General features: G+C 34.4%; 1 protein-coding gene across 2 annotated transcripts in view; it reads left to right on the forward strand.

Moving 5' to 3' along the window:
* PDE4B (phosphodiesterase 4B) overlaps window positions 1-12,791 on the forward strand; it is a 565,055-nt gene that overhangs the window by 57,101 nt on the left and 495,163 nt on the right. The window contains exon 2 of one of the 2 annotated variants that reach the window (XM_074334882.2): window positions 9,332-9,415. The exons of the other annotated variant lie outside the window; for it this stretch is intronic. The gene's annotated coding sequence lies outside the window, so the exon portion shown is untranslated. The remainder of the gene's footprint in view (window positions 1-9,331; window positions 9,416-12,791) is intronic. 2 annotated transcript variants of the gene reach the window in all.

Consider the following 12,791-nt stretch of genomic DNA (forward strand, 5'->3'; position numbering starts at 1 on the left):
CTACTTTTAGCTCTTCTCTAGATTACTATGAGGAATACTCGGATATATTAGAGGAGAACTGGCTAGGCTTAGTCATTAGATTGGGGCTTCCCAGGAAGAGTATGATCTGGCTTAAACACTGTGGAAAATCTCAGAGCACTACAGCCAGAGGTGTGACTGCAATACTCACAGCTGCATTTCAAGTTCTTTCTTGAAGAGAGAAATGGTGCACCATCAAGGTAGCCATATTACATGAGGGAAAATACACTTCTAAAAACTTCTGTTATGTTAAGACACCAAGTTTTCTGGGTTTAATCTGTTAATTAGTATATGGGATGAGATAGAGATATAAAATATCAGGTAGTGATGAATATTAGGAAGAATAATAAGAGTAATAGTTGTAGGAAACGAGGTCAGAAAGATAGTAGGGGTAGGGTAGAGCAACACAAATTTTCAGTTGAGCCTAATTTCCAAATAAGCAACCAACAGATACACTTACTAATGCTTCTATATATACAGCAAATTAGAACTTGGTGCTTTATAGTTTACTTATGTGATCATATGGGTTTTCTCTCTTGAGCCTTGAAAAATAATGTGAAGTAGGCAGCAAAGTATATTATTTCTCAGATAGAAGAGGAAAATAGGCTGAAAAGAAATTACGTATTTGGTTAAAAGAGATCCAGTAGAAAGAGCACCCATGTCCTCACATTTCTACCCCTGAACTCTCTCTACGACACACATTGTCTCTCAAATACCACCACCTGGGCATCAGCCTGTTTGGTTTTCTTTTTTTCCTTGTGTGGGAAACCAATTCTGAATGTCAGAATCAAATTATTCCACAGAAAAGGTTTTATTATTGTAGAGGAAAACATATATGATACAGCCTCAGAGAATATGAAGAAAGCACTGCGGAAGTGTTAAAGAAGTGTTTCTCCTTTTTTATTTTCTTATTATTTATATCAGACTGATCTGCTGGTGTGTGCTATGTTGTGATCCACATTCTCCGTTGCTTTCTGTTCTGTCTTATTTATTAATTTTGCACTCAACCACCTTTTCTTTTTCATTGCATACAATTATATTCAGTGCTGCACACTCAAAATTATTTTGCCATGCTGCTGTGAAAGCTTGTCCCCTTTTTTAAAAAATGGAGACATAAACATGATACTATTTAGAAACTGAAAAAGATTGGATAATATGCATATAAACATCTGCGCATTCATCAGGAATTAATTGCTTTCAAATACCAAGAATGTTCAATAAACAGTTGATAAAAAATGAAAAGGTATCTTAGCAGAGGCAAATTATCAGAAGAGTGGGATCTTATTGTGTGAATTAGTCTGTTATGAAAGCATTAGTGAGCAGTTTACTTCTTTATAAGATGTTACTACAAAGGAATCAGAAACATAGACCTTTAAAAAAAAACAAATTCTTACAAATAAATATTGAAAGGAATAATATAATTATCTTGCTTTTCTCACTGAGAAACCCCATGCATTGTAAATAAAAAACAAAACAGAACAACAACAAAAAAACCTTACCAATGTCCTCTTGAGAGTAGAGGTAAGATTGTAAGTCTTGATTTCTAACCTCCCCAAGTCATCATTTAACTTTCCTTTATTGGCCTATTTGGCTATCTGACTAATTTTCCAGAGTTGCGTCTTTTAAAATTGTTTTTTTAAATAGATCTATTCCTTAAATTTCACATCCAATTTGTTTGTTCACATAGCCATCATTTCAAACACTTTCAAGGAGCTGTTTTCAACAGGAAACCTTATCAGAATATCAGAATCACCTAGGAAGCATTTCAAAACACATCTCTCTTTTCTCTTTCTCTTCCTTACCGTACACTGACCCTACTTCCGAAGGCCGTTTCTGAAGTCATCCATTATAAAGGTCTTTGGGACAAATTTATGGAAGCATTGGTAAGAATATTCTCTCATAAGCCCTTTTGACTGCATAATTGCGAAGAGAGCAAAAATTTTTACTGACTGTGAACAAAAGTCTCAAATCACCAAAGCTTAGCAAAAAAAAAAAAAACTAAATAAAAGAAATAAAAAGACCAGAATATAAACTAGGGCAATAAAATGTGGGAAGCAAATTACAGTTTTAATATTTTTTCCATGTTAGTAATCTCTAAACTGTTACTGACAACAGTTACAAGGAATTTTAAAATGTATTACCTCTGTACATTCATGCTCCCAATGGTTTATTACAATGAAATTTTAATCTTACAGAGTTGCTCCAGTTCATTCCTCCAAGATATCATTACTCTGCAAAATAACTAAAAGATAGGCAAGTGCCTATCCGCTATACTCTAGTGTGTTTATTAGTAAGCTCTGTATACCTGTACCTGGAGAACTGAGCTCAATCAGTCACTATACTTAAAAATTAACAGGGTGAAAGAAAAAACATAAGTATCTTAAAGACAGCTTAAGTGTTTCCCAGGAGAAAGGCCTTGACTTGGTGTGGCCAGAGGAAAAGTTAAGGAGACAGGTTCTGGATATCTGAGAAGAGTGAAGAGAAAGCAGGGAGACCTAGTGTTTGATGTTAAACATCCCTGAATTTACTCATTGTGTTTCATGTTTCTAAGTCCTGAAATCACAAATATCTGAAAAGCCCTGCCCTCTCTGAGGTTTTCCACCCACATGCGATTGATTCTCTTCTTGGTGTATTATTACTATACATTTTGGATACTGGATCTGCCCCACTTTTAGCTCCTTACTTAAGTAACAATCTCCACTCACTGCCATTGCTGTCCCCCAGCTATAGCTAATTAGACCAAGAGGAGAAAACAGATCTAAAAGATCTCATCCATAGCCTGGCCAAAATTTCTGACATCCAGTGAAAGTCTGGCCCACGAATTTTGGGGCGGAAATCCAATTCCTGGAGAGAGAGCTAAGGTGGAAAATCATGAAGGCTCAAAGGCTGAGTCTACATCAAGACATACATGTATTAATTTGTGCAAGGTAAAATGGGTATTATCACAGTGAATAATCAGAAAAATTGTCCCAAAACTCGGAATTGGCAAAAGAGATTATTGGGTGTTCCTTTAGGGTATGTGCTACTGGCTGGGCTTTTTATTGACTAGGGTATTTTATTACTCAGTTGGGAGCAGACTTTAAGTTACAGATTTTTGTCTGGTAGAGAGGCAAAGAATTTCCATCCGATGAAACAGATACAGGAAAGCTTATGACATTGTCCTGGAAGACATTAACCACTTTTGTATCTAAGCCAGCTCTTTTATCCTAATGTTCTTTGATTAAATTTGATTAAATTTACAAACATGTTGCTCCTAAAATTTTCTTTTGGCCAGTTTTAATATCTTTAATGTCCTTCTTATTAATTAATGACATACGTGAAATTTTTGACATATGTTTTGTATTTGTATGAAATCATGAGTTTTAATCTTTTGAGAATTCAACTTTGGAGTTCATCCACTGAGGTGTTTAACAAAACGCACTTTACAGAAACAAGTACATTGTGTTGCCAGCGGTGCACACTGCATGGGCTACTAAACCCATGTATATCATTTTTTGGGTCTCAGAGTGAATTCCAAGTGACTTTGCTGACTCCGTTTTTTTCCCCTCTAGTTTCATCCCCCATCCCCAACCACCACCCTGTTCTCTTGTGGCTGGTAAATTATTCCTGTGTGTAGCAGTTAAAACTGTATTTGGCTTTGTGATCTCATCATTTGGTGATTGAGAGAAAACAGAATCTAGTTTCTTAGCGTTTTTCATTTGTGTCTACTAGTGAGTTCACATGAATTAAGAATTTCATGCCCATTAGGAAGAAAAATAGTTGTTTGAAATCTAGACCCGCGAGGGTCTGTAGTTTTATGTTTGCTTCTGATCTGTGACTAAGCTGTAAAACAAGCTAAAAACTCTGTATGTTTTTGTGTGCCTGGAATCAGAAAAGTACTTTCCTGACTGTAGAAAGTATTAATAGATTGATTTATTGTCTCTTAAATTACAGGAACTTTGTTCTGATTCATTTGATGAAATAAGTAAGTGTTTATGAAATAAAATATTTACCAAATTCACAAATATAAAGAAACCGAACTTCTAATAATTGCAAATGTGCTAGACACTTAAGGAAAAAAATCCTTCTTACATTAGTTGCTGGCTTAGAATAATTTTTTTTCTATAAGAATTTAAATTTACGTAATAGTGATGAATATTTGAACAGAATAGACTGGTTTAGTGATTTTGGTTTTAAAAATCAATAATAATGGTTTGTCTTCTCCTTGAATTAATCATTATGGAGTATGAAGTAAGCATACTTTTTAAAAATTAAGATTTGGGTTTGTTTTCTCATGAAAAGACTAGTTTGGCTAACTTTTAAAACTTCTTTTTGGTTTAAACATATTCTTGGTTTCCAGATCAAGTAAGTTAACATATTCCTAAGTGCTGTTTAAGATTTTAAATAAAGCAAATTTGTGTGCAACTGAATTGAATCATAATTCCAACAAACATTTTTATAACAATAATAGTGTTTTATAGTGTGTCAGCCTAAACATTTCCAATATCCTTAAGTGACTTAAATATGAATATTAATTAAGTTAGTTTTTCAATAATCTTTGAATAGCTGGAAAATGTATAATTAAGGTAAAATACTGAAACATTGATTACTAAGCATAATTGTAAGTTTATAAATTTTTGCTTCTGATTTTTATATACTCCATTCAGTGGATGTATCTTTGGCTTATACTAATAAACATGTTCATTTTTGCTTTTTTGAGAGGACATGAAAAGGATGAAAAAATGTCTGTATCTTTAAAGTATTGAACTATGTGTATTCATGAGATTTGCTGATCCACTAAAATACTTGTGAACAATAGACTGTTGTCAGTTCCCTACCTTTTGGTTTTCTCTGTAAAATAGAAATTGCTGCTTTAATTACAATTTATAATTAATATGGGTGGTTGAGGCTATCTTTGGAGGAACACAACTGGGTATATGATTTTGTTTTTCAAAGAAAATGGAGAGTACTTTTGTCCTAAAGTAAAGGCTTATCTTGTTCCAGAACATGAAAAGTATAGTAAAGGACAAAAGTTGAAGGAGGAGCGAAATGTGGACGGTTTGAAAGGCGGGAATTCACTTTGTAATCCTTACATCTGTAAAAGATTTATGAAACACATTAAATTTGGCAACGCTCATACAGTTTTGATGGATATGTTCACAAAGTTAATTTAATAAAAAGAAAAAAAGCTTATGAAACTTTTATTATCAAATATATAAATGCAAAACTAGAATTTGGCTATCTCTCTAAGATAATAAATTATTGTTAGAGCTTTGCTGTCCAGGTAAAGAATGAATTTTGAGCTCCCCAAAAACCCCATCTCCAGAAAATTGTTATTATTTGATCTGCCTGGAAGTTCTACTCTCAGGATCTGTCTTTACTTAACCTGCTTCTGAGCTCTGCTCTGTGCAAACAGCACTATGTACAGGTCATTTGTTGAATAGAATTGGTGACAGTTACTTAGCATAGGAGCTACTTAAAGTGGCCTTACCAGTGGGGGCTAACAAGAAACTGTTGAAAAAATCTTAAAAAGAAAAACTGGGGAATGAGAAGTCCCTATTAGCTTGAAAAGTTTCAAATATTCCTAGAAGGCCACACTCATGTGCAGGGTTGTGCACATGCTATAAAAAACCTAAGAAGGCCCTAACCTCTCAGGTATGAGGCTTTGTGCAAGCAGGAAGTGAAGGCTAAGGCAGAGCTGTAACTGACTGCTGAGACCATCAGCAAAAGCTCAGAGGCTTATTGATAATTCAAGTCATTTTAAGAAATCTCTGTCCAGTAGTTAGCTCACCACTAAGATACCTAAACAACAATTAAAGTAGCTGTACATGACAAAAAATACAGATTTTATAGAATTGGTCCAGGGAAGTCACAGAAGTAACAAACAGCGAAAACAAAAATAATAGACAGCAACAACAAACCCTGGGAGGTGGAGGAATCTTATTTTCTGAGTCAATACAATATATTATCTTAAACATCCAGTTTTCAACAAAAATGTATGAGTCATGCAAAGACACGAGAATACATGGCTCATAAACAGGAAAATAAAAGCAATAAAAAGAAACTGTTCTGAGGAACACCAAATATTGGACTGATCAGATAGACTTTAAACGAGTTATTAATATCTTCAAAGAACTAAAAGAGATCATGTCTAGAGAATAAAAGGAAAGTATGGGGAAAAAGTTCGAGAATGATGTCTTATCAAATAGAGAATATTAAGAAAACTATATAGATCAATAGAAACCCTAGAGTTGAAAGTGCAATAAATGAAATGAAAAATTAACTGCAGGTGCTCAACAAAATAGCACTGGTACACAATATCCCATTCTTTTCGTTCTCCTTCATGATGTATCTTCTGCAAATGCTCCCCTATTGCATCATCATTTTTTCTAGGTAACTAGATTATTTTCATACAGCATACAAAAATGCTCTTATAAAATTACCTCATTAGCTGCTGCCTCATTCTTTTGTTCCTGTTTACAGAAATGTCTTCAGAAGACCTACCTAAAATTATTGTATCCACTTCTTATCTGCCTTCTCCATTCTTTCTTGAATCCACTTTATTCAAATTTTCTCCCCACCTCTGACTCTTGTTAATGTCATTAGTTTCTCCACATTGACAAAAACTGTTCTCAGTCGTTTTATTATTTGAACCAAGCCAGTATTTGGCATTGTTGGTGAGTACTCATCTTCTTTAAAGACTTTATTCACTTGCTTTAGGAATGTCACTTTCTCTTTGACTCTTCCTCTCAGTCTCTGAATAATCATTTTCAATTTCCATTGCTGGTTATCTCCATGAATTTTAAGTAATGGTGTACTCTAGGGCATAGTCATTAAACCTCTTGTCTTTACTATCTAAATTCATTGCATAGGTGAACTTATCTAGAATAATGGCTTTATATACCAATTATGTATTGATAAATTCCAAATTTATAGGGCAACATTGAGAAATATGGGCATGTGGGTTAGTATTTTTGTAGTATCATGGCCTTAAATTTTCTGGTTGGTGGAAGTTACTCCACTGCTTCTTGTCCTAGGTCACTGCTATGGACTGAATTGTGACCTTCCCAAAATTCATATGTTGAAGATATAACCCCCAAGATGATGGTATTTGAGATGAGGCCTTTGAGAAATAATTAGGATTAGATGAAGTTATGAGGGTGGGACTTTCATGATGGTATTAGTGCTCTTATAAGAAGAGACAACAAACAGCTTGCTTCTCTCTCTCTCTCTCTCTCTCTCTCTCTCTCTCTCTCTCTCTCTCTCTCTCTCTCTCTCATTCTGTCTTTCATTCTGTCTCTCTTCATCTCCCTCATGCACAAAGGAAAGGCTATGTAAGGACAGAGAGGGAAGGCAGCCCAAGGAGAGAGCTCTCACCAGACACCAGAAACATGGACCTTCCAAGTGTCCAGAACTGTGAGAAGTAAATAACTGTTATTTCAGTCATTTGTTCTATGAGGTCTGACAATTACAGTCATGAACTCATCCTAAAAAATGTGCTACATACCTCATTGCTGGATATCACTATAGTCACTTTTGAAGTACTCCCCTTGGGATGCTATGCACCAATGCCAGTGCCTAGTCCACTCTTCAAAGCAATTTTGGAATGCTTTTTCTGGAATGGCCATTAAAGCTGTCGTCGTATTACCCTTGATGTCCTGAATGTCATCAAAATGTCTTCCTTTCAATATTTCCGTTATCTTTCGGTAAAGAAAAGAGTCATTAGGGGCTAGATCAGGTGAGTAGGGAGGGTGTTCCAATACAGTTATTTGTTTACTGGCTAAAAACCCCCTCACAGACAGTGCCCTGTGAGCTGGTGCATTATCGTGATGCAAGAGTCATGAATTGTTAGTGAAAAGTTCAGGTCATCTAACTTTTTCACGCAGCTTTTCAGCACTTCCAAATAGTAAACTTCGTTAACTGTTTGTCCAGTTAGTACAAATTCATAATGAATAATCTTTCTGATATCAGAAAAGGTTAGCAACATTGTTTTCACTCTTGATTTGGACTGACAACTTTTTTGGTCGTTGAGAATTAGCTGACTTCCATTGTGCATTTTGATGCTTTGTTTCAGTGTCGTATTGGTACACCCACGTTTCATCATCAGTGATAACACAGCCCAAAATATCATCTTGCCTCTCCAAAAAGTCTGGGCAAACTTTGTCTCTCCTTTGCTATTGTTCATTGATGAGATCCTTTGGGACTATTTCTGCACACACCTTCTCATGCCAAGATTTTCAGTTAAGATTTTCCTAACTGTTTCTCTATCGATGTTTACTTGGTCTGCTATGCTTCTCATAGTCAGCCAACAATTTTGATGCACAATTCCACGAATTTTTGTAATGTTTTCGTCTGTTCTGTTCCTTGACCTCTCTTCATCAGTGATGCATTCTCTCCCCTCAGAAAACCGTTTAATCCATTTGTGCACTGCCGTTTTCTTCATGGCATTATCCCCTTAAACTTGGACTAACGTGTCCCTGATTTCACTTCCACTCTTGCTAAGTTTAACAAGAAGTTTAATGTTTGTTTCTTGCTCTAATTCAAGCTCAGACATTCTTGAGACAGCACACAAAAACATGCAACAACAATAATGAACGCCACTCAGCAAGACATCGCCACACGTCAACACGAATACAGCTCTGAGACACTGATATACCAAGGTTATGTAACCTTACCAAGCTGTTTGTACAGTGCTGCAAATGTAAGTGCAGGGTGGCAAGTGCACGAACTTAAATGTCAGACCTTGTATGCTATTTTGTTATGGAGCCCAAGCTGACTAAGACAGTCACCATGTAGCTCCAGAAAAGCAAGGCCCAATGACCAGAAGATGGTCATTGTTTTTGCCATATTTTAATTTGCAGCTGAGCTTGGACCTCTGCACCTTAACTCTAAGCTGCTCCAGTCAAATTGTAACTGCTTCCTCTAGAACAGTCAGCAGAAGCCAGATTCTTGGCTAAAATCCATTGGCAGAGTCTGTTTTGGAAGAGGCAGAAGCTGTGACACTTGATAGTCATTGGCAGTCTTGGTGCTTGTGTTCAGCACTATATTCTAAGCACTCAGTATCATTCATGCCCATGGGAAGTGTTCAGTATATTGTATATGTTTGATGAGTGTTGATTGAATGAATGCACACAGAGCAAAGTCTTCTTTTATAGTATCGGTCATTAAATAATCTTTTCAGGGTTTACTTTTCAGTGTTACCATCAGAACGGGGCATGTTTTCTGCCCTTTCTTGCCTATAGAGTTAACATGATGATGTGTAAAATGAACTCTTTGGAGCTAAATACGCTACATTTAAATTGATATTTTTTTCACTACTGTTTGTCATTTGTAGGATCGATAGTGCTGTATCCAGACTAGAAGTTACGAACCGAGATCATTTGGTAAACGTGCATTACTATAAATTCTAATGAAAATGGTAAGAAAATTTAAGTTTTCAGACAATATCAGACTGTTGGTTAATAAATCATGTTAAGAATTTGCCAAATTCTTAGATAACAACTTATTGCTATGTAGAAGATAGGATTGTGTTGATTTAATTATGGCCAAGCAAAGTGATCCTGTTTACTAGTCTGGAAATAAGTGAATGACTCAAATAAATGCAAGGGCTTTATATGTATTTTCTCACTTAATCTCCCAACAGTCCTCTGGAGTACATATTATTGCACATACCGTGAATGATCACATATTACAGATATTCAAGGCCATACAAAATCCTGGCAACTTCTACTGCCAGGAGTTTACTGTATATCTTAGTAGAGAAGACTGTCAACTTTAGTAACACTGCTATTATTCTGGTTCCTCTTGTAGATGAAATTAGGGGATTTCCAATATTATGTGTCATGCTCTATATTAGTGCCTTAGAATGCCAGAGGGAACTGAAAATTTATTTATGAGGTAGGTTGCAGAGGAAAACATGAAGATTTGAATTGCCTTGAAGCCATGTTTTCACTTGAAAATAGGTCACTCTCTGTTTATGCTGGCTCTCTGAAAGAATGGGTCACAGAGGGAAAATCAGAGCCAGTCAATAGTTTCCCAGACCATACAAGGCTCTGTTCTTCTGGTACCGATAATGACCTGGATTTTGAATTTTTGCCATGTGGCGCTCTACGAGATGAGTTGAAGGTCCTTCTAAGGTTGGTGTGGTCAGAGGATGACTGTCGTTTCCTACTTAAGGGCTGAGGTTTGGGAACAGCAGAGTTGAATGTGTAAATGCTGCAAGTTCATTAAGTGGCTAGGCTCAACTTCATGCTTTTGAAGTCAGCCAATCTTGGCCTAAAGTCTAATATAAAAGAGCTTTTAAATAGAACTACGTGTAAACATATAATTTCTCCAGAAGTTGTCATTCATTTTCACACTTGAATATATGACTAATTAATTAAAAAGGAAGATTATATACTAAAATAGCCATGTGAATCATAGCTGCTGACATGATAATACCCTGTATGTGGAAATTAGTTTGACCTTTTCATAGAAAGAAAGTACTTGTACTACTATTATTATTCTGTGGCACATCACATTTTCCCCCAAGGCTAAAGAAAGGATGACAGATAAAAACTTATATTTCACATTACATCTAATGACTTTTAAATTTATTTCATTTAATATTTAAATAGCTAACAATTATCATGGTTTTCAAATAAAACACTATAAAAACTCACTGAAAAACTTGTTACCCATGTCCCAGATCCCATCTTACTCTCAGGGGTAACCACTTTTATTTGTTGAATATCCTTTCAGAGGTTTTAAAACTGCATATTCCATTAAGACATATATTCTTACTTTTATCCCTTTGTTACTTAAAGGTAACCTACTTCATTTTTAACTTAATAATGTATCTTAGAAAAATTTCCATATCAGTACACTTCCTCTTATTTTTAATATCTGCATAGTAGTATCTCATTGTATGGTTGTATCTCTGTTAAAAGACGTTTGAGTTGTTTCCAAACTTTTATTATTCCAAACAATCTTACAACAAAGAAATTTGTGGTATATTATTATATACGTGAGTTAACTTCAGTAACTGTCATATGTTCAGTATATTTACTAACTGAAGTATATTAAAAAATGAGATTTGTGGGTCAGAGTGTACATGTATTTTAACTTTTCTTTTTACCATTAATCTATATGGTTAAATTGCCTGCCATCGGAATTGAATCTGTTTATGCTCCCACCACTGATGGATGCGAGCCTATCAAACTTACAAATAATTTATACTCATTTGTCCTTTACCTTTGCCTTTGTTTATGGTGTTTGTTTAATGTTTGTTTTTTCTTTTTCTTTTTGTCATACTTTTCAGTCTACTTTTTATGGCTTTTGGATTTAAGGGTTTTGCCCATGTTTTCTTCTAGAACTTTTCTTATTACTTTATTCTTCTATTAAAAAATTTAGGTTCAGTTTACTTGTTCTAAAAAATCTGTTTGAGGGAATATTACTTTAAGTTTATGAATTAGTTTAGAATTATTAGGTTGGTGCAAAAGTATTGCGGTTTTTGCCATTATTTTTAACCTTTAAACTGCAATTACTTTTGCACCAACCTAATGTTATCTTTATGATCTTTGAATCTACCTATTCAAACATGGAATGTCTTTCCAAGTGTCCATGCTCTGTTTTGCTTCCTTGTCTTATACATTTTCTGTCTTATATATTTTCTGTTTATTGTATTCTTAGATAGTTCAGCTTTTTTGCTGCTAATCTAAACGAGATATTTTATTCACTATATTGTCTAACTGGTTGTTTGTATCTATAAAAGCTATTTTAAAAATATATATATTGATATATTGGTTATTGGTTGTAATAATTTTCAATTGATTTGCTTGATTTTCCAGATATACTCTCATATTTTCTACAAATAGTGACAGTTTTTACAGCCTGAATTCCAGTGTTTAGATCTTTAATTTTTTTCTTCTCTGCACTGATTTATAACACCAGAGAATAATGTTAAAATATAGTTGCATCATGGCCCTTCCCTTATTTTAGTAGAAATCCTTTTAATGTTTTATTTTTAACATGGACTTCAGGCTAAAATAGGTATTTTGGAAGTATTTATATATCCCTAGATAATTGAGAGTTTTTAAAATCAAGAATGGCTATTGAATTTCTCAGGTACCTTTTCCATGTCTCTAGAAATAATCCTGTTTTTCATTCATCAGATCTTTCTATGATTATTTACCTGAATAAATTTACTAATGTTGATTATTCTTACACTCTTGGGTTCTGGATTTATAAGTAAGATTTCTATAGGTTTCATTTATGTGCAAATGGTATTAGAACTTGGTTTCAATGCCACTTGCTTTACACAATTTACTTGATGTTTTCATTCTTTTTATGCTTTTTAGTTTAGGCATCATAAGAATTACCTACTCTTTAAAGATTCTTTAAAAAATTCCACTGAGAAAATCATTGCCTTGGTAATTCATTGGAGGGGGATGGGAAAATGAGAATTTTTACAATTTCCTCTGTTTGGAATTTCCATGTACTCTAGGGACAGTTTTAGCAAATCATATTTTCCACTAAAACTATTCATTTTATCCAGGTTTTCAAATGTCTTTTCCTCTAGTAGAGCATTCATTCTCAAGGGGGCGATATATCTTAGATATTACAATGTTTTGTGGCCCTCCAAATGTCCACCTACTTCACAAAATCTTATTCCTTAGAATTTAATTTTCTCACTAGAGAGACATTAAATTTACCTCTAGGGGAACAAAATAAAAAAAAATGATGGAGACACATTATAGTAAATTAAAGTAGTTTTTAGGATTATATTAACATCTGCTTCTATGTTTAATGCTTTA

Source organism: Rhinolophus sinicus, chromosome 14 (genome assembly GCF_057876585.1).
Source record: "Rhinolophus sinicus isolate RSI-liver-muscle chromosome 14, RSI-T2T, whole genome shotgun sequence".
NCBI classification, from domain to species: Eukaryota; Metazoa; Chordata; class Mammalia; order Chiroptera; family Rhinolophidae; genus Rhinolophus; species Rhinolophus sinicus.